The sequence below is a fragment of the Numida meleagris genome, chromosome 21 (assembly GCF_002078875.1).
Source record: "Numida meleagris isolate 19003 breed g44 Domestic line chromosome 21, NumMel1.0, whole genome shotgun sequence".
NCBI lineage: Eukaryota > Metazoa > Chordata > Aves > Galliformes > Numididae > Numida > Numida meleagris.
The window spans coordinates 1665777-1685971 of NC_034429.1; the positions used below are offsets into that span (position 1 = coordinate 1665777).

Below are 20195 nucleotides of genomic sequence, written 5' to 3' on the forward strand. Positions count from 1 at the left end.
CTCGGCTATGAGAGATAACGGCACGCAGGTGCAGCTGGAGGGGATATTTGGTGCAAGATGTGTTAATACGGGCCTGACCCTGACGGTCCTTTTCAATACAGGCATCCCTTTCTTGTAGGCTGCTACACACAGGGGTGTTGTGGAGACCAAGGGCACGGAGGGGACAAGAGCCATTATCATGGCTGGGGCTGCTGCAGCATCATCACTGAGGTCACGATAAAGGGACCTGGTGGCCCTTGCATGGTTTCCCAGCAGGAGCAGAGCCCCCAGTTTCCCCCCCAGGAGCAGGCAAGGCTGCACGTGGTACAGCTCATATTGCACCCAGCATGACCCCTGCTGATCCATCCCCACGTTTTGTCCCACATCACCACGGTTGAGTTTGCTGCAGAAGGGAGGGATGCAGCACACCCCATGCAACCACCTCCAAGCAGCCCTGGAGCGCTCTGGTTCAGTGCCATCCCTCATCCCAGGTGGAAAATTTGGCAGCAACGTGTTGGAAGCAATCCCTCAGACAGTTTGGTTCTTTCCATCCCTATTGTCCTCACAAATGGCTTTTTCCATCCCTCCCTGCCCTGCCTCCTTTCAGTTGCCACTCCAAGGTCAGCGCCAGCCCACTGGCCAACCCCTTGAGGCCTTTGGGAGACCCTCCACCCCAGGTCCAATCCCACCCCACTTTGGTGGGAATCTCCATTAAAATAATTAATCTCCCGTGTTGCCTTTCCCAAAAAGACCCAATTACTGATATTTTCTTCCAGCTATTGAGATTCAGACCCCTGGGGCTGGATTGGGACAAGGACAAGGGACAGTGCATCCCCACCCTGCACATTTCCCACTGCCTCACCGCAGCTCAACAGAGATGTCAGCAGCACTCAGACTTGAAGTTTTCCAAACACACGCTTAATTCGGAATTAATAGGAAGATTTTCCTTCTCCCCTATGTTAACCGAAGGGAAAAGAAAATGATTATTAAACACAGATTCTCTGAGCTTTGACAACTAGGTAGTAAATATCCACCCAGCACATGGCTGCTAATTCCCAATAAATATGTTTCTTTCAATAACCAGCTGGTTTTAATTTAGCAAACAAATAGCTGTCTGGTAAAATCCAAATTAATTGGCTGTTTGGAGACCTTAATGGAAAATAGCAGCATGTTTCAGCCCCCACCCTGACCTGCGTGACCCCCCCTTCTTAGCACAACAGAAACATGGGGCTGAGCGCCGGTAGGGAAAGCAAAATCTCATGGAACCCCTCCAGACCCCTTCCTCACGATGCATTGTGCCCATCTCACAGCTGGGGACATAGAAGAACTTCTGGGTGCTGTCCAAAACCTGATTGCCCACGCCATGTTGCTTCCTGCTCTTATTTCTGGCTGTTCTATGCAGTGGGCAGTAGTACCGATAAATTAACAGTACGCTTATTAGCATGGCACCCTCCTTGCTCAGGATGCCACGCAACACTTTGTTGTCAGCTAGAAAGGAATGAAACAGAAGCAAACCAGGGCATGAGTTATTTCCCATTTGTGGCTTTTCCAGGAGCAAACTGCAATGCTTTGTGCTGTCTTGTCCCAAGGAGAAAGTCCCAGCAGCACCCATGGGCGTTCTGACCATGCACCCATCCCAACCTCTGCTGTCAGTAAGCAAAATTGGGGCAGATGAAGTCAGGATTGTTTAGATTGGTGAAACTCCATCCAAGCAATTCTTTGTCTTAGCCACAGTTCTTTCTCAATATGTTCTCACTACAGCTACACCAAGCCCCTAGCCTGCACTATTCACACTCCCTGTGCATAGGAACCCTGGAGAAGGAGCAGGCAGCCGTCCAAACCCCACCACATCGGCAGCGCTTTGCAAGGGGAAAACAGCATTTCCACATGCAAGAAACAGCCTGGCCCCAAAGTTCAAGCCTCGAGCTGTGGGCAGTGCCCTATCGATCCGCCAGCAGCACCAGCACAGAGCACATTCAGCCCTGGATGATATTCACATCCCCTTTTACGAGGGGAAAGAGCACAGAGCTGAGGTGACAGCGGTAATTCTTTATAATCCTTTTGCTGCGGGTTTGGCTTCACCTCCAAAGCTGAAGCAGAGGTGAAAGGGAGGGAGGAACGGGGCTGAGCACCGCTGCTCCGTGCTGGATCAGTGGATTAAGCGCCGCACAAAAGACCTGCCAGACATCATGCAAAAGCGTTTAATCAGAAAATTGCCTCTTGACCAACCTGAGACTTCCCAGCTGCCACGGAGATCCCTGCCTTTGTGAAAGGGCTGCAGCAGGGCAGAGTTAAACATCTCGTTATTAAATCCCCGTGTCAGGGATACGACGCCTGCCTGTTTGCTTATTGCAAAGAACACGCGGGGACCCTGAGGTCCTGCAGGAGCAACAGAGCTGCGAATGAATGGCAGACACCTGAGAGCAGTGATGATGAGCTGTAGAGCAGCATACTCCTCCTCAGCCCCCCCCCAGGCTTTTGGCTGCTGTGCGAGCAAATGGGAAGGGTCAGAACCACGAGACCCCCCCAGGGGCAACGTGCCCAAGCTGCTTTCACCAGCTGCAGAGTCACCAGGAGGTGCTGATGCAGAGAGCAACGCTTCCCCCGGTTGAAAAACCAAGAATTCTCATAGCTTTGCTCTAAATCCTATGAGAAACGAGTGAAAAAACATCCTGGGGAGGGGGAAAACACACCATTCCCTTCCTGCTTGCTGAATCTGATGCACTGAGCTGCCATCCACCCAACCCTGTACCTGGGGCACAGCAACGCCAGTGTCTGGGCGAGGACCCCAGACTTTCATTATATCTCATTTCGCAGCTGCAGTCAATCTCCGCTGCAGTTTAATAAACAGGTTGCACGAGCCATGAATGTGGCTTGTTAATGTTCCACGGGAAAATGGAGTTTTTGCAATCGTTTTGGCAGAAGGGCTCGTCATAACAATTCCGATAAATTGGTGAGAAACTGAACACATCTGCAACAAAAAGTTTGGGGCGGAAGGACGTCAGTCAGTCCGGACGAGGCCAAAATCATGATTTTTGGTAGAGTTAGCTTCTTTCACACTCAAGTGTTGGAAAGTGGTTGAGAAGGAGATATTTGAGAGGAGTGGCTTGTATGTAAATCTGAACTTCCCTTTACGTTTTGTTCCACTCAACTACACAATTATTCAGAAGATGAAGGGGCGAAAAGAGCCCAAAAGGAAGCAAAGATGCATCAGCATTAGAAACACTGGACCAGCGCATAAAGATGGGAATTTAATTCCTGACCACCTATTTGATTTCGGACAGTGCCTCTAGCAATAAAAAAAAGAAATATTCAAACACACTGCAATAAATTGGGCGCTGATTTATCTTCCCATAAAGCAGATGAGTTTTCCTTTTTCTCTCTTTTCTTGCCTTGAAGCCTTTGAGCTCCAGGGGTGCACAGGCAAGGCCCGAGGTGCTGCCTGGGCTAAATGAGCCCAAGCTTCGTTATAACACAAGGGGCAAAAATAATTGCTCGGACCCTGCTGAAGCCCTTGTTCTGGAGCAGATTTTTCAGGCAAAAATAAATGTGCTTGATGGGGGGGGTGGATTTTGCACCACTTTGGGGCAAAGCGCAGCATCCCTCCTCCCCACCTGCAGCAGCAACACGAGTGGGCCCTTATCTCAACGGAATGCCAGTGAATGGGATTCAAAGAAACTTCAGCAAAGGCTCAGAGTGATCAAAATGGATCAGCCAAGAGATGAAAGGAGAAGGGGCGAAGCAGAGGTGTGGTGCTACGTGAGTGATTTCCATGCTTCCCTTTGTGTTTTTTTTCTCCTTTGTCTCCATCACTTCTTAGGAGATGATTAAGCTCAGGCAGAAGCAGCGCTGTGATTTTGATGGCCAGGAGGGCTGAGGTGTGGAGCTGTCAGGAAGTGCTCGGTGTTTAGCATCTGTAATAACTCACAGCCACCGTGACATGGAGTGGCTGAGCACATGGAAGCCCCTAACAAACACGGAGCTCTGTCAGACAGGAGATGCAGATGCTGCTGTCAAGCCTGGAGGGTGATGGCAGGAGACCAAGAGTGAAGGCTTACCAGGTGGAAAGAAGTTGAAATGGGAATTTGCAGCCATATAAGCGCCAATGTGACCCCAAGATTTCCTGGGGAAAGGGGCAGAAACCAAGGAAAATATGAGACACCAGCTTGGAGCCTCAGCACTGCACCAGACAATGGCCTTATGCTGCAGATGGGGCAGAGGGGCTCAGGAGAGGAACTGACCTCTCTTGGATGTGAATTTAATCCTGAAAAGAATGCGTGTATTCCATATAGCCTTTTCCAGCAGTCAAACTGGTTAAACCCCAGGAAGTGTCTCATAGAACATTGCTACAAAGACAGAAAGACTGTTATGCCCTCTATGGATCTGATACCCTGAGAACACCAACTTACTCCCTCTGCCTCCATGAGCATCCCCACATACGTTTCAAGCACAGCCCTATTGTGAAGCTCCAAAGGAGCCCAAATCCTTCCCCAAACTCCTCCCAGGCGACACGAGCAGCAGCTGCAGGATGGGCGTTATGGACCCATCCACTTCAGATGCAATCTGCTTCATTGCCAGAAATGTCCTCAGCACTTGGATGAATGCAGCACTTGGCCACTTCTGCAGGAGTCAGGCAATGCTGGAGCTCAGTGACCGCTCACCGTGCATGGGGATGAGGGGACACAGAGCTCCCGACATGGGATGCAATGCTCCCACAGCCATAACGCAGCGTAATTGGCCAACGGTCTCCATTGCTCCACTGGGAGCGACAACCATCATCATAGCGGTAATAAAAAGAAAAAAGGGAGGGAGGAAACCACGGGAAAGAAAATAAGAGACTTTCAGCAGAGGTTGGCTTAGCACTTCCAAGTGACGCTGGCACTCGGGCACGCAGCTCTGATGAGCACGCGGCTAATTGCAGCACGGCGCTGGGGGAGCGATGGATGGAGGTGGTTACGAGCACCGTGGCAGCAATAAAGCAGTGATGCGTGCCAAGGAGAGCCCCTTGCTCTCACACCGCACCACCCCTTCCGCATACAGAGATGGGAAATTGAGGTAGCGCTCACCCAGGGCTTTTTCCCCCTGAAATTTAGAGAAAGCAAAGCCTGGAGATGGCCTGAGGTTCGGTAGAGCAAAAGACATCGCAATTACAAATAAGTGCAATTATACACGGGCACGGCGATGCAGGGAGAAGCGATGCTCAGGGCCGCTCGCATCGGTGTGACCAGCAGTCCTTCCCTTCCCACCCACCCGGAGGGGTGCAATGCTTTCAGCCTCTGATCAGGGCTGAGAACAAAAGCAGCTGAATGTCAAAGCAATCTGGACCAAAAAAAAAACCCCAAAAAACAACACCAACAAACAATAACAGCTCTACACAGCCTCACTTCCTTGGCACCGGTTCCTCTTCGGGGTCTTTTGAAGAAGACTCAATCATTTCATCTCTCTGTCCAATCTGGCACTAAAAATAAACCGCTATTTTCCTACAGGTTTCTCAGGTACAAAGCAGTAAGCCTGCTTTGTAATTTATTTGAAAGAAAGGAGTTATTTTCTTTTTAATCCCCTAAACAGCGTTTTTCCCCTTCTGCAACGTGCCAAATCTCAGGGATTTTTTTTTACTTTTTATTTTTTATTTTTTTAATTTTAGAAAAGAAATTAATGCATGGAACAAAACGCCGCCACAGAACAAAGCAGAGAGGGTTTATTTGTCCCCAGCAAAGGAGCTGAGATGACAGACAGACGGCCTTCCGCTGCAGGTACATACCAGATTCGCATTTTTCTCTTTGTCTTTGATGCTTCAAATTAAAAAGTGGCAGAAGACTGTAATTAAAAAAAATACCCTGAGAGCCAGCGGGATTTTTTTGCATTCATCTGATGCCTCAGCTGTTCTGCTTCAAGATTTAACCCTGCGAAGGATGTCTCCCCATGCAGTCACACCTGAAGGCAGGCTCACCCTGATGGACAAGGGTTGCCAGCAGACCTCCCACCCAAATCTCACCAAGCCAAAGGACTGAAGGTCATTTTCCTCCCCTTCCCCACCCAATGCGCTCCCAGCCTTCGTGCCATGCAACTTCTTGCTCCCTACAGCCATTCCTGCTCTCATTTTCCATCCCAGATACAAGCACAGCCCCTTGGCTGGGGAACATGCCTCGTGCGTGGAGCCAGGGCTGCTGAGAAGTCTTCGGGCTCTATTTATGGCTCTGCAAATGATTCATTGAGCGACCTCGAGGAGAGTCCTTCCCCCCAGTGTGAGTCAAACCCTGTACAAGTGCATCTGCCGTCAGCCGGAGTGCACTTATCCTCAGCCCGTGCTGGTGTAAACGCGGAGATAACTTGGTTCTCCTCTCCAGTGCTACCCTCTACCCTGCTATAAAATGTGACTCATACTGGCAATTCTCCCAGCGGAAGGTTGCAAGGCTAAATTAATGTGTGCAGAGCGCGTTGAGATGCTGAAAATTGTTTTATGAATGCAGAGTATTAATAATATTAGTGTAGTTACCATAGAAGAGGAAGGTGATTTAGTGCTATTTGTGTCTGAGAATTGCCATGCACAAAAATGATGCCATTACCATAATGAAGAGGGGAAAAAACATTATCGAGATTTATATGTAGCGAAAGGAGGCAAGGTGTCCTCGCGGACTGCCTCTTCCCATCCCTGGTGATTTGCACATCACAGCAGCGCTGGCAGCCCCACCGGAGACCAAAGCCCCATCGGGCTGCATCTGCCGGGGACAAACTGCTTCAAAGAGCTGATAAAAGGCAGTGAGAGGGGGCAAGAGCACGTCGCCCTGCATTGCAGCAGCTTCCCAAGTCGTCCCAAGGCTTCTGATGGGAGATTCCCAGCCCCAAGCATCACCCACGCTGCCGATCCTTGAAACGTCCTTCGTGTCTCTCCCAGAGGTTTCAGGAAGCATTAGAGAAGTAGGTAGGGATGCAGAGCCACATCCAGCAAGATTTTCACCAAGGAATCAACACTGAGGCCAAACACAGATCCCGGAGGCTGCTGGGTGCCCACGTCTCAGGGGGATGCTCAGCATGGGGGGCGGGAGATGCAGGGCCAGCTCTTCAAGGTTAATCCCTGAATGCAAACCAACCCACAGCACCAAATGGGAAGCAGCTCGCTGACCACAGGAGCCACAGCAGCTTGCTGAAAGTTGGAGCAAAGCACCAGGATGAATCAGCTGGGGAAGTTCGCCCATCAATAACTGATAGCAGAAGAAAATTAAGCTGAAGATCTGTCTCCTGTTAGCCAGATGCTTCAGCCCATGGCCTGGGGACTGCACAGCAAAGAGGAAATGCGAGCACAAATCATATCACAGGGAGCAGCTAGCCATTATTTATCAAAGCAGAGCGAACAAATACATTTGCATCCATTAATAGCTCCATGATCAATTACTGATAAGAACAAACTGCTCCATCCTTCTTGATCACTGAAAGCTCGCTGCTAATTTGGTCATATACGGCACTTTTCAGCTAATGAAACCAAGCAAATATGAATCAATCCGCCCAGGGAAATAACAATGCCTAAACTTCAGATGGAAAAGAAAGAAACCTCCTCTTCTCAATACACCAAATTGATCATCTGTCACTTCCGAGGAGGTTCTCTGGAGTTAAGGGGATACGGCGAGATATCCTGATACCAAACGGTGACAGAGAAAGAGCCTCTTTCTTAATTATCTCCCCTGGGATGATGGAAGAAAACAGCCCCGTAGTAAACACTTAAGAGCTACGCGCATTAATTTATGCTGGCTGCTGCCTTTGTATTTTGGAACGAGTTGGGCTCTTTTTTTTTTTTTTCCCCCTAATTGCTTGATGAAGTGTCCCATCAACGCTGTCAACACAAACGATGCCACCCCATAAGAGATGCCCACGTGCCACCCAAGTGGCAGCGCCACTCATCGGAGCCCGCAGGCAGATGTGGAGGAGACCCCTCATTCTCCCCACTTCAAGGAAAAAGGAGGCAAAGAGGTAGAAGAGCTCAATAAAACCAGCAATATTTCTGGCTATGTTTCATTTGCGCTGCCTTTGAGCAGCTCCAGCTGAAAGAGGATAATTCATTAACTTGTTGTGTGCGTGGCTGGGTTATTCCTTGCTTTGACTGCATTGCTGCAGCTGATTTTTGGCAGCGAGAGCATGCAGGTTTATTGCTTTCTGGGAAAGGTGGGCCAGACCATTCTCCTTGGAAGCGGCACTGAATTGATTTGTCATTATTCAAGGGATAATCTACCCAAACTGTGTGGGTGGGGATGGATAGAGAAAGGTGCCAGGCCCGGAGCAACAGGGTGCCATGCAACAGGGCTGGGGCAGGAATGCCCAAAAAGCAGATATCCAGCCCAAAAATGAGTTCACCACCTTCTGCACCTTCACCCCTCAGGTCCCTGTCGGGTGTCGGGCTGAGCATCTTCAGGGCACTAATTACAGCCCCAGATTCCAATCAGAACAACCCAATTCCTCCAAGTTTCAAGCAGTTTTGCTCAACTCCTGTTCTTGCAGGCTCGTGTCTGTTCCCGCGTGCTGTAACGCTGGTTCCACACGCTCCACCATCGGTTCCCCCTCCATCCATCAGCAATGCCCAGGGGCAGCTGGCGCTGGCAGCCCCAGCTTCACCTCCTGCTCACTTCCATCCACCAGGCTGCTCCAAAATCTGGGTGAAGGCATCGTGATGCACCCTCTGAATGCAGACAGGGCTGCAGAGCAGAGCCGGAGCTCAGGATGGCCCACAGCACTCAGCCTCATTAGGAACAGCGGCGGCATCCTCTCTCCTTACCTGTGCATCATGCTGTCACCCGGAGAGGAGCCCACGGACTGGCACGTGCACCTAACAGAGATGTTGTTTAGCAGCTTGTCAGCAGCTGTAAATTGGCCGAGGAGCGGAGCCGTTTGCATTCTCCACGGGGCTTGAACTGAGAATTAAACAGTGGCAGCGACTGCAGCTGCTGCCTGATGGAGCAAATCAATTCTCTCCCAGCCTGGGTTCATTGTGGCAGTGGCCACGTAGGACAACATTAGGCAGAGTCCTTCAGGGCCAGCAGGAAAAGGCAGCGAGATGTAAGGGCAATTAACCTGAAAGGCCCCCGGAGAACGGGGGAAGGAGGCAGGGGTAAAACTCCGGATCTGAGCCCTCCATCTGTCCGCACGCTGCTTTAATTGATCTGGGAGTCAATCAAAGCAGCAGAAGCTTTTACTCAGCTCAGCTGAACTCAGCGCAACGCTAGCAAATAGAGAGCAAAAGGGCAGAACCAGATTCTCAGCATCTCTGCCCATCACGACTGAAAGCTCTGGCATGGGAAACAAACCCATCAACAGCGTTGTGTTTGATACCAGGCTTATAAAGAAATTCAAGTGCACCTCTGCATCCAATCGGACGGGCAACATCCGACCACACACCATCATTCCATCACTAAACACCTCCAAGAAGCATCCCCATGGCTCCAGAGCTGCTGTCCCCGCGCTAAGGGCACGGCCAAATTGGGTGAGGGGCTTCAGCTCCTCCTGACAGCCCCTACGCCGCAGTGCAGCCCTCTGCCCTCTCTCCAGCCAACCCTGGCAGCCGTTCCCAGGGCCAAAAGTAATTAGGAGGAGCGGTTTGTGAGGTGGGCCATCAATAACCCACCTTAACACGGCGACGCGTGGGAGCCGGCCAGTCTGTCATGAGGCAGTGACGGATCGCCCGGCCAGCAGACCACAGAGAGAGGAGTCCTCAGGCACATTAATCATCCCCAATCCTGGCATAACCCCAGAGACCTTGCCAAGCATTAGCAACACTTGCCTTCGTCCCTGCCCGTTGCTTCTTGTCTTCCCCTTGCTATTTCTCATCTTTAATTTCCACTTTTTCATCACACCAGCACTCCCACAGTGCATCCCCAGCGAGCTGAGGCGAGAGGGGCAGGTGGGAGCACTGCCCATGGGCTGAATCCTACGATATTCAGGTACCCCAGCGCTCACCCTGCAAGAGCTCTGCTCCTCATCCTGTCATCACTGAGCTCAAAGCACGACGAGCTGCTGCCTGGCTCAGTGCTGGCCCTGCAGCCTTTGTGCCCAGCACCACCCAGCTGCACTCCGTGCCCTCTGCAGTGCCCACACACCCGGAGCCAGCAGCCTCATTGCATACTAAAGCGTAATTAGTTTGCCATGGTTGCCTTTTGCTCTGCAACACCTGTTCAGCATGGGCAAGGGAAAAGGAGGGAAGCGGTAAACGTGTCTTTATTTTAGAAGGCAGGCAAACATTAAAAGCCTCTGACTGCCCCTTCCAAAGCCCTGTGGCTTTCTGATTTCTCTTCAGAAGACAATTCTGTTATTGCAACCAGCTCCGGGGAGCTGTTTTCTTCTTGTGAGCGGTGCACACGTGGAGAAATTACGCTCCTCCTGAAGAGCTCTTACGTGCATAGAGCTGCTCTGTCAGTGCCCAGCCTGGATGATTAACCCTGGGCCGTGGCTCTCCCGTTCACTCCGAGATGCTCTCTGGGGGCATCTGCTCTCCTCCTGCTTCAGGGAAGGGAGCAGATGGAGTTGCTTTCCCTCTCGTTCTTCTTCTTATGGAAAGGTTAGCTCCAGGGCTGCTAACACCATGTCAGGGTGCCAGGAGGCTGCTGATGGGGGGAGGGGATGTTGGAAGGGTGAGACTTCCACAGAAGAAGCCATTTCACCACCTTGCTCCCTAATTGGGAAGGGAAAGAACGCAGCTGGGTGGCAACCTGCAAATGATGCATCCTGGCTTAAGGGTCTCAAGGCACTGGGTCAGGGGGAAAAGGTTCATAGCATCATTGTCTACAAGTGCTTGTGACTAATGCCTGCAGGTCCCAGGGGATGCTTTCTAAGAGCAGGTGTTCAGAGAGCAGCCACCTGCACAGGATTCCTCTGCCCAGAGGTTTGCCAGACCCCTATGGCAAGGGCCAGCTCCAAACCAGCACTCAGCCATGCCCTCTGCAACCCACATCAGTGTCCCCATCCCTGCAGGGATCAAATGTGGCACAGCCTCACATCTGGGAGCCTCCAGGCAACAGGGACCAACTGTGGCTACTGCAAGATGAAAGGTTGGGTAAGTAATATCACAGGTCTGGTTCTACCCGTGCACCCCTGCCCCCTCCTGCATCCAGAGCTGCTCACAGAGCTCCCGGCCTCATGGGGAAGCATCAGGTTTAGAGATTATGATGGGGCTAATTCCTTCCCAGAGGAAACATGTGCCTGGCTGAAAATAAACATCCCATCAGCAGCAGATAGAAGCCTGTATCCTGCAATGCGATTCCTATCAGGTTTAATCTCATTCCTCAGGCACCAAACAGTTCATGCACCTCCTCCCCTTCAGAGGATGTCTGCAAAGTGCCACGCAGCTCTGCCTTTGCTTTTCAGCCCAGAGAAAGCTTCTGGGGAGGCCGTAAGCTCCAAGCAATGCTGTGGGTCAGGGGATGCCTCAAACCCTGGTACAAACCCTGGCTTGTTCAGGAGATCTTGGAGCGATAGAAATTCAGTCTCGGATGCTCTGTGCTGCCAGTGTGGGCACAAGGAACATCTTCTTACCATTACTGGTTGACAAAGATTAGGCAGCATTAGAGAGGATAACTTGTCAGAGCAAGGCTTGGAAGCCTGGATTAGCACCAGAGGGTTATCTCCTCCTCGGGCTGGCATGAGAGGAACAATTACATCATTAGCCATCCTTTCTAATTGTGCCGTGATGAAAATAACACCAGTGCCTGATGCCTCCTGAGCATCAGCCGCAAGGGACAGCACAGCTCTTTGCCTCCTGGAGTGCAGAGCAGCTCACGCTCACATCACAGCAGCTCCTCTCCAACCCAGGAGGAACCCACAAAGGCAGAGAGTTTGAGGAAGGAAGCGTTGTAGCAGCAACAAAGGGAACATTTGCTACCAGTCTTCTCTTTTCGGGTGCTCCGGAGATTGATTTTGCATCATCTGTCTCTCACTCAGGTTTCTGGCCTGATAATACCACGGCACAAGCTGCAGAAAGGTTACAGCGTGCTCGATAGGGAACACCATTAGGGAGTGGGATGTGACAGCTGCTGCCTTCCTGCTGCTGCCTGCAGCTGCTCCCTGCCACCAGAGCATCTCGAACAGCAAAGCCACAGCACGATAAAAGTTCCAGGACTTGGAGCAACACGGTGCAAGCAAGCAGCTGTCAGGCTGAGCCGCACACAGCGGTGCCCCTGCAGATCCTGCTCCTTGTTGTCCTGCTTGGGGCAGGATTGCAAGAGGTCCAAGCAAGGGTGGGCTCAAGATGATATTTAAATGGAGAACTGGGATTTGCATGTAGTACCCGCCCTGGGTTTAAGATCATTAATGAGAATGAGACACAACTGGTATCTCCTGCTTAAAGCTGCAGTGAAAGCTGGTGCTTTTTCAGCTCAGTGCTCAGGACCATCCAAGTGATGCAGGAGCATTGTACCTCACCCCATCTTGTGCCAAAGAAAAATATATAAATATATATAGGGATCTCCTGAAGCAATCAATCCCAAACCACACAGCAGTGCCACATCCAAACCCGCCCCCTGAGCACACCCAAAACGCAAGCCAACATTCAGCAGCAAAACCAAACCACCCCCTGTAAATCCTCGCCAAATCCCCGCATCCTCCAGCTGAGCGCTCCGGGATTTGGGGAAGGAATGGGAGACACCGTCCCAAAATGCGGCTGTAAAAGGGGATTTGGGCATTGAGCCTCTCCGGGGTGAGCTGAACGCTCCCACCCCGAGCTCCGGCGGTCGCGGTTCCTGCGCAGCTCGGGCTCTGCACGACTGACTCGTGCCACCTAGCGCTGCCAGCGAGGCGACACACGAGCCGCGACATCGGGATGGGGCAGGGAGGCCGAAACCTCAGAGGGGCACGGGGAGGTCAGACAGAGAGCAGAGGTCGGGGGAAAAGCGGCTTTGTGCTGCCGTGCTGTGCACGGGATGGCGAACAAGGGCTCTTTCTCTGCCGGCTGCTCGGTGCGGGATGAGGCTCCGGGGCTGCGCAGCCCCAGCGATCTGTCCCTGACCTCTGCTTGATGTGGGGGCACAATTCATGCCTGGAGGAAAAGCAGCTGCCAGCCGCCCCAGGCTCCCCATCACCAGGAGCCCCTACATTGGGCTGGTGATATGGAGGTTACAAACCTGGGATGGGGGGACCCCCAGCTGCACCTCTTCCATCCTTCCATGCTCTCACACCCACAGGGACACGGCTCTGTCGTCACAGATGGAAGGGCTGCAGCCACCCACCCATCCCCAGGCTGTGTGCTCACCTCCCCCCACCCACCCCACAACCACCTGAACACCCCCTCCCCACATCCACACCAATCTCTCAGTCATTTGGCTGCAATGCATCACCCCAGTGCAGAGTTGCATCAGTTAACTCACCAGGACAGGGGCTCACCCCAAATCACCCCTCCAATTGCCCACCTGCAAAGCTCACAGGGGTCAGAAGGGGCCTCTGCAGACCACCAAGTCCAAGCTATCAGCCTCAGAATCTTCCCTACAGGAGGCCACCCCTTTCAGGATGCTCAGCTCCTTCCCCACTGACACATTGGCAGAGCCTTCCTCCACTATAAGCAAAACTATTAGGCAAATTTGTTACTGATTGTTTCATATTAGGCTGCTGTTTTTTGGGGTTTTTTTTGGTACTTTCATGGCAACACAACTAATAAAAATGCACTTTCTGGATTTATGGGTTCGTAAAACTGCTTTCGTGTACCTCAGGGAATCAGGGGATTAGAGCCGTATTAAACATCTCCAGTGAAAGTGCCACTCAGGTGAAAAAGGGGGGAATTCAAGGGCAAGGAACAAGTGAGAGCAAACGCGGCGAAAAATATGGTTTTAATATATTATCTAAAGAATAAAAAAAAAGCTCATAAAAAAGTTATCACCAGGCGGGAGGAATTCATAATACCGCCGCTTGTGGGTTCCACCAGGAGCTGCGAGCCATTAAGGGAAAGAAGGGCACCGACGTGCTCCAACCTGGATGGAGAGGGGATGCAGACACCCCTCCCTCCGCGAAACCAAAGCAGGAGCTACACACAGATGGAGCAGGAGGTGATCCCCGTGGAGGCATAGGGCCACGGGGTGCAGCTCAGTGCTGCTCCTGGGGGAGGAGGGGGTGACCCAGCACAGCAGCAACCCAGTGCTGTGGGGCTCCGTGCTCAGCTGCAGCCTGTTGGAAGTCAGCATGCCACCCCACCCCCGACCCACGGCCTCGAGTTTTGCAAGGGGAAATTCTCATTCCAATTATTTAAGATTTTTGCCACACCCTCCCCCCCCCCCCAAAAAAAAAAAAAGAAAGTTGAAATGAAAAAGCCTTTGAGGAAGCTGTTAAAAGCATCTTTTTCACTAAGCAATCACTTTTTTTTTTTACAGGGAAATCGTCAGTGCTGACATATCACCACGAAGCCTTTGATTTCAGCCAAACTGCTCCTTCCACTCCGGTTTAAAACATTTCAAGCTCTGCCCCCATAGGTGATCTCATCATCAATTCAGGGGGAGTTCGCTGGGATTTGCTGATATGAGAGCAGAATCTACAGCTCTCGCTACAAAGTGCTTCAGGACCTGTTACCACCTATTAATTTTCTTTATCTTCCAGCGGGTTTTTGCGCTGTTTTCTTTCCCACCCGTTTCTCCATCCCTTTCAGGCTTGAACTGACTACTGCTGATGGCCCCATGCCCACCTCTGGGACAGAGGTCAGCCCTTGCAGCTCCGTGCTGCATTTCCTCCTCCCTTCCCTTTGGCAAAGCGCCTGGGAGGAAGCTGCCCGCAGAAAACAACTTGATTTACTCCGAGACATCTGAATAGAGGGATATACATCGCCGTAATTAATCCTCCGGGGGCACTAATGGCATCGGCGGCGCTGCTGGCATAAGTCAGTTGCTACTAAACAGCCTGTGTTATCTAACAAATGCGTTGCTCACCCGGTAAACATCCCTCGTGATGAGTGCCACTGAAGTGACTGTAAATCTGCCCCCCACCTCTCAGCACACACAGACACGTGCAAGGGAGAGCACCCGGAGCAACCCCCCCTTCCTGTGCCCGTTGCTTTAACCAGAATTGGCATTTCTCTCCTCATTTCTCCATCCAGGATGGTGGTGATTTTGGACACGCCTCCATGGCACGCAGCTTCAGCTGAAGGCTACTTATCCCCAGCGTACCCATGATTGTGACAAAAACCACTGCTCCGCCACCCACAATCACACCCAGTGGCAGCACCCCCCCCATCCCCAGACGGATGGAAATCTCTCCTTTTCCTCCCGAATCCTTGGATTCTGGCTTCCTGAGGCCGCAGTGCTTTGGTGCTGGGACGTTTCCCAGCCCAGTGAGCGCCTGGCAGTGATGTGAGCAGCTCTCCACCCCATGCAAACACCACCCACCCAAACACCTGCACACAGCTGGCTGCTCTCAGCTCTCCAGCAGAGGCCCTTTACAAATCTCAGCTGGGCATTTCCTTTCCCCTCCACCTGCACTGTCACAGCACTGCAGAGGATGTCCCAGCCAGCAGCAGGATCTCCCTCTGAGCCGCATCTCACGGACTCACAGGGATGGAGAAAATTCCCTCATTCTGTTTTTTCTCTGCTTCAAGTAAAAAAAAAATAAGACAAAAGACCACGTTGTACTTAAACCCCACGATGCAGTAACAACAGGCTCTCTGATGATGAAAAGAGGAAGAGAGAACTGCACGAAGCACCAGGTGAGAAGCATCCCGTCTCAGCCCCGTTAATTTCGCTTATGCGTGTGACAGCCCTATCATCCCCACCGCAACAAGATGAATGCTGGGACGCATCAGTAAATACTATCCTCCTCCTGCAGAAAGACAGTGCAACTCCCAGAGGCATCGAATCTCTTCGCCAAACCCCCTGAAGAAAGGGAAAATCCAAGTGTGGGATTAGCGAGGAGCGCTTCCCAGAGCCACCGCTGCACCCGGCTCCCCCGCAGCACATGGCCACAGCTCTATGGAAATATTGGAGCAGGCAGTGGGTTGCAACAGCCACCCACATGGCTGCTGTCAAGAAACGTCACGCATCTTCCCATTTTCCCAACTGCGTGTGAAGGAAGTCCCTGTTTGCTCCATGGCAATGCCCAGATTGTGCAGGGGAGCCATCTTCCCCCAAGCTGTGCGTTACTTAAAGCTGATCCTGAGCTCTTTAGAGCAGGAAATGCCTTGTGCTCGTGTACAGCCTTGCCACGGTGGAAAAATTCAAGACAGTGCGAGGCTCTGCCATGTATCTGTGAACAGAGCATAGCATCCAAGCTCGTGCCTTCCCCAGCACAGGCACTGGAGCTCAAAGGGAAGAGCTCCGGCAGATGTATCACAGCTATGGATTACATTAAGGGAGACCATCAGCTGTTGGAAACAGGGATCTATTTCAATGGCACAGCGCTGTTTTACACCTCGGATGCGTCAGTTATACATGTACACAGCATAAACGGTGGATTAAAAATCACTAGGGTATTGATTTTCATGTTCCAGGCCATAAAAACCATCTGGGATGGGAATTGATATCTCCCAGCTGTGCTAGTGTCAGTGCACAGGGGACAGACCAGGGCCTGCCCCAGCTCTGGGCACTGATGGAGAGTAGTCATAGCACAGCATGGGACATGGGGCAGTCACCCCAGTGGCTGCAGACTTTAGGGAAACAACTCAGATTGGGTCTGCATGAGGTTTAGCAGGGAGAACCCCACCACGCACAGCACAAATCCACCTCACCGTCAACCTCGTGGGCTTCGGAATTGAAAGTCCTGCAGCAGGAGACAGGCAGAGAGGTACCAGGACTTCCACATGCTGGCAAGCAAACGTCAAACAGAGCGATAAAAAAAATGGAATATGCAAATCGTTGTCATCAGCTACAGGCAACCAGCCGTGCTGACGCTCGCGCCGCAGTTCTGCTCAACTTCCAAAAATCGTTTTCTCGAGCCTCTCATTTTCTTTCTGCAATTACCTTTTCTTCCTAACAATCAGCTACTTGCAAACAATCACCCAGAGGAAGAGCTGTGCTAAACGCGGGACTGTAATAGGAGAAATTTCGCGTTCAAACATGACATCACCTCTCAGATAGGCACAATGACACCGAGGATGTTGTGAATACAACACCACATACACTCCAGGATTACAGAGAACCACGCTGCCAGGCAGAACCCCACAGTGTATATGCACTGCTTTATTGCCCAATTACTCCAGCAACACCTTCTCTCTGGACACACTGAACTGTTTCAGAAGCCTTAAAGTTGTGCACCGTTACGATTAACGACGATTCTATTGGGGGATCTGAGTAGCAACGTGCATTTAGTGTACAAGTCTCAAGTGCTGCCTCTCCAGGTGGAGTTTCCTTGCATTGCCAGGTAGGGGGGGGTTCTGCTGAGTGTTATTTTAACTAACAGCAAACCTGCTGCAAACAGGGGGCTGAGACTCCCTCCTGCAAAGCATGCAGCACCGCCTGCAGCCTGCATACACCGACGTTGCACCGAGCACTGATGCAAGCACCGTGCAGATGCGATCCCGGCACAACAGCTGCCACTTTGCTCGAGAAACGCATTCTCTGCTGGTTTTCTTTCTTTTTCGTAAGCAGGAACTTGATGACAGGTCTTGAAAGCCTTTGTGAGTGCTAAACCCCCATCGCCGTTAATAGAAGCAGAGTCGGAGGTATTTGCCTCCAGGGTGTAACCACAGGGAGTGGAGAGCTGGGGAGACCCGGACACTGCAGATAAAGACAACGGGAGCAGTCTCTGTACCCGGCAGGGAACTTCCCTGCCTCTTTCAGACAGGACTCTGCCTCTGGGAGCTCCCTTTGTGGCTTCACAGACAGAAGTGGAGGCTCTGCTGGTCGCTGCCGGATTAAAAGAGCTCTATTGCCTCCTGGAGATGCTGGAACAGCTTCTAAACACAGCTGCCTTCCCCCTATCACATCCTTCTTCTTCTGCTTCAGAATAGGCAGAGCATCACCACCACACGCTGCTCCAAGCACCCACCCAAATGCTGAGCACGTGGATTGCAAAGGAGAGGGGTTGGAGCGCCCGAAAATGCAACCCAGAGATACTATTAATACAAGGAATCACTCACTGATAACTTTCATTATTTCCATGTTATTGTAATTTCATGCAAACTTCTCCTCACTGACTGCCACTACACTTGTTCCGAGCTGGATCTGCCCCCCAGCCACACTAATAATGGCTTCCGGATCATTTTTATTCATTTTGTGTGTTTCACTCACAGTGCTTCATGTGACTTATGTATCCCCTGAAGCTCATATTTCTCTTTGAATTGCAGGGCAAGCCGTGGGTTTTAACATTCTGACTGCACATGCATTCTCCTCTCCCTCAAAATGAAAGATCATTTGAACTTTGAATTGCATTAGCATGACATTTTTCTACTAAATTACCCTGGCTGAAAAGCAACAACCCCCTTTTAACTTTGTTACACGAGCATCTAAACACCGAGGGCAACGCACGGGGGGAGGGAAGAGGTCTGAGGCACAGGGGAGACGTTTGGCATCCTCACCCCAGGAGAGGCAAAGGCCATGTGCGAGCCCTCCAGATCCGAGCCAGGGTTTGCTTGATCCTTATCCAGGACAGACTTGGAGCACCGAGGTCTGAGCATCACTCACTGACCGATCAGCAGCTCCAGCTCCGTGCAGCTGGGCTGGATTTGTGCCTGCTGCCTGGCTCCTACAGACCTCAGCCACCTCTCAGCCATCCTCCTGCCCCTGTGGAGTGGCAAATTGCAAGCACCACCGATGCACTGAGACACAACATTAAACGCCCGCTGCTTGGGCTGCAGCTCTTGGAGGGGGGGCAGGATGCCAGGTCCTGCTCAGAGACCCCTACACACATAGGAACCAGGACAAGAACCACGTGATCCAACCCATAGCATAAGCTGTACTCATTCAGGACAACCATGTGGCATCAACAGGTGACCAACAATCACCAGCTGCCTGTGCTGCTCGCTCGGCTCACACTGCTCTATCCCCATCCTTCAGCGGCTGGATCCAGTGACTCAGGCACTTGACCATCACATTTTATACGAGGAGACATCTCTACACCCAGCCTGTCTCCTTTCAGATGGATCCCTGGCTCTGCAGACCTCTGCCTCTCACATTCACAGGCAATGCATTTCCATCTGAAGAGGAATTTAAAAACTATTAGTCAGGGAACACAGCAGATAGTAACTATAGCAATGCATCAATCACAGCATGGTAATTACACACCACCGAGTTGCCTGTAAAAGCTGGTCTACCTGGCAGAAAATGGCAGTAATCAGCCTATTGGCAGCAGACAATACAGCATCATTTGTAATTCTTATGGCTGCATGTTCCTCATTTCACAGGGGCTGGATGCTAATCAATGAGTTGCCATGGTTACCCGACATCCCCAGCCATCAATACACAATGAGATGCAAGGAAATTTGAGGGGCTTTGAGTCACTGCTGCTGGGGCACCTGGCTGGCTGCAGGCTCCCCTCTGTGCCACGCACACAGGTTGGCAGCTCAGAGCTCGGGCAGATGGCTGAGCCCTGGTCCTGGCTGCTGTATAGTGAGCACAGCAGCAGGGAGCCAAATGGGAACAGGACAGCCATTGCCCATTGGAGAGATTCTCTAGAAAATGTTCCCTAAAAGAGGGTGAGGCGTAATAGAGACAGAGAGGGAGCAAAGCATGACCTTCATCCTGTGTGTGTAGACTGACTGGGGCTGGAAAAGTTAAAGAATAGGGAATAAATGACATTCTCCAAGTCTCACAAGGAGCCACAGCAGAAGGCAACTCAGGGCCTTCATAACACAATGGAAAGCACAACAACGACAGCAGAGCAGCAAGGTTCTGGGCTACAACAAGCAAAGATTTGCTCCAATACAAAAACCACAGGCGCAGAAACAAAGAGAAGAAACTGCTTACCTTTAGAAGGCCTCAAGTACCCAGCGATCTCCAGCAAGATCTCCTCACCTCCACTACCAGACCTTAAGTGAGGTCTAGGAAGGGGTGGATCCTGGCTCCAGCCCTTCTGGTCACTCACAATCATTTCATGCACCTGAGCTCCCCTGGGTTGGCCCTGCCTTCCCACCAGGTGCTCAATCACTGGTGCAAGCCATGACTTAGCATTTCTGCTACAGCTTTGCTCAGGTCAGAAGTAAGAGTAAGAGAAGTAAGAGCCCTAACATCAGAGGTATTTCATCCCAGGTAGGCTGGTACTCCCAGGAATAGCAAGGCTTTTGGCTAATAACCTAATTACTTTAATATGCAGCAGTATTAAAAAAAAAAAAAGGA

The 20195-nt window shown here is 51.4% G+C and overlaps 1 long non-coding RNA gene across 1 annotated transcript in view; it reads right to left on the reverse strand.

Annotated features, from left to right (window-relative positions):
- LOC110387167 overlaps positions 1–20195 on the reverse strand; it is a 75328-nt gene extending 55133 nt beyond the window's left edge. The window contains exon 1 of the long non-coding RNA XR_002432414.1: positions 19827–20195. This is a non-coding gene — a long non-coding RNA (uncharacterized LOC110387167). The remainder of the gene's footprint in view (positions 1–19826) is intronic.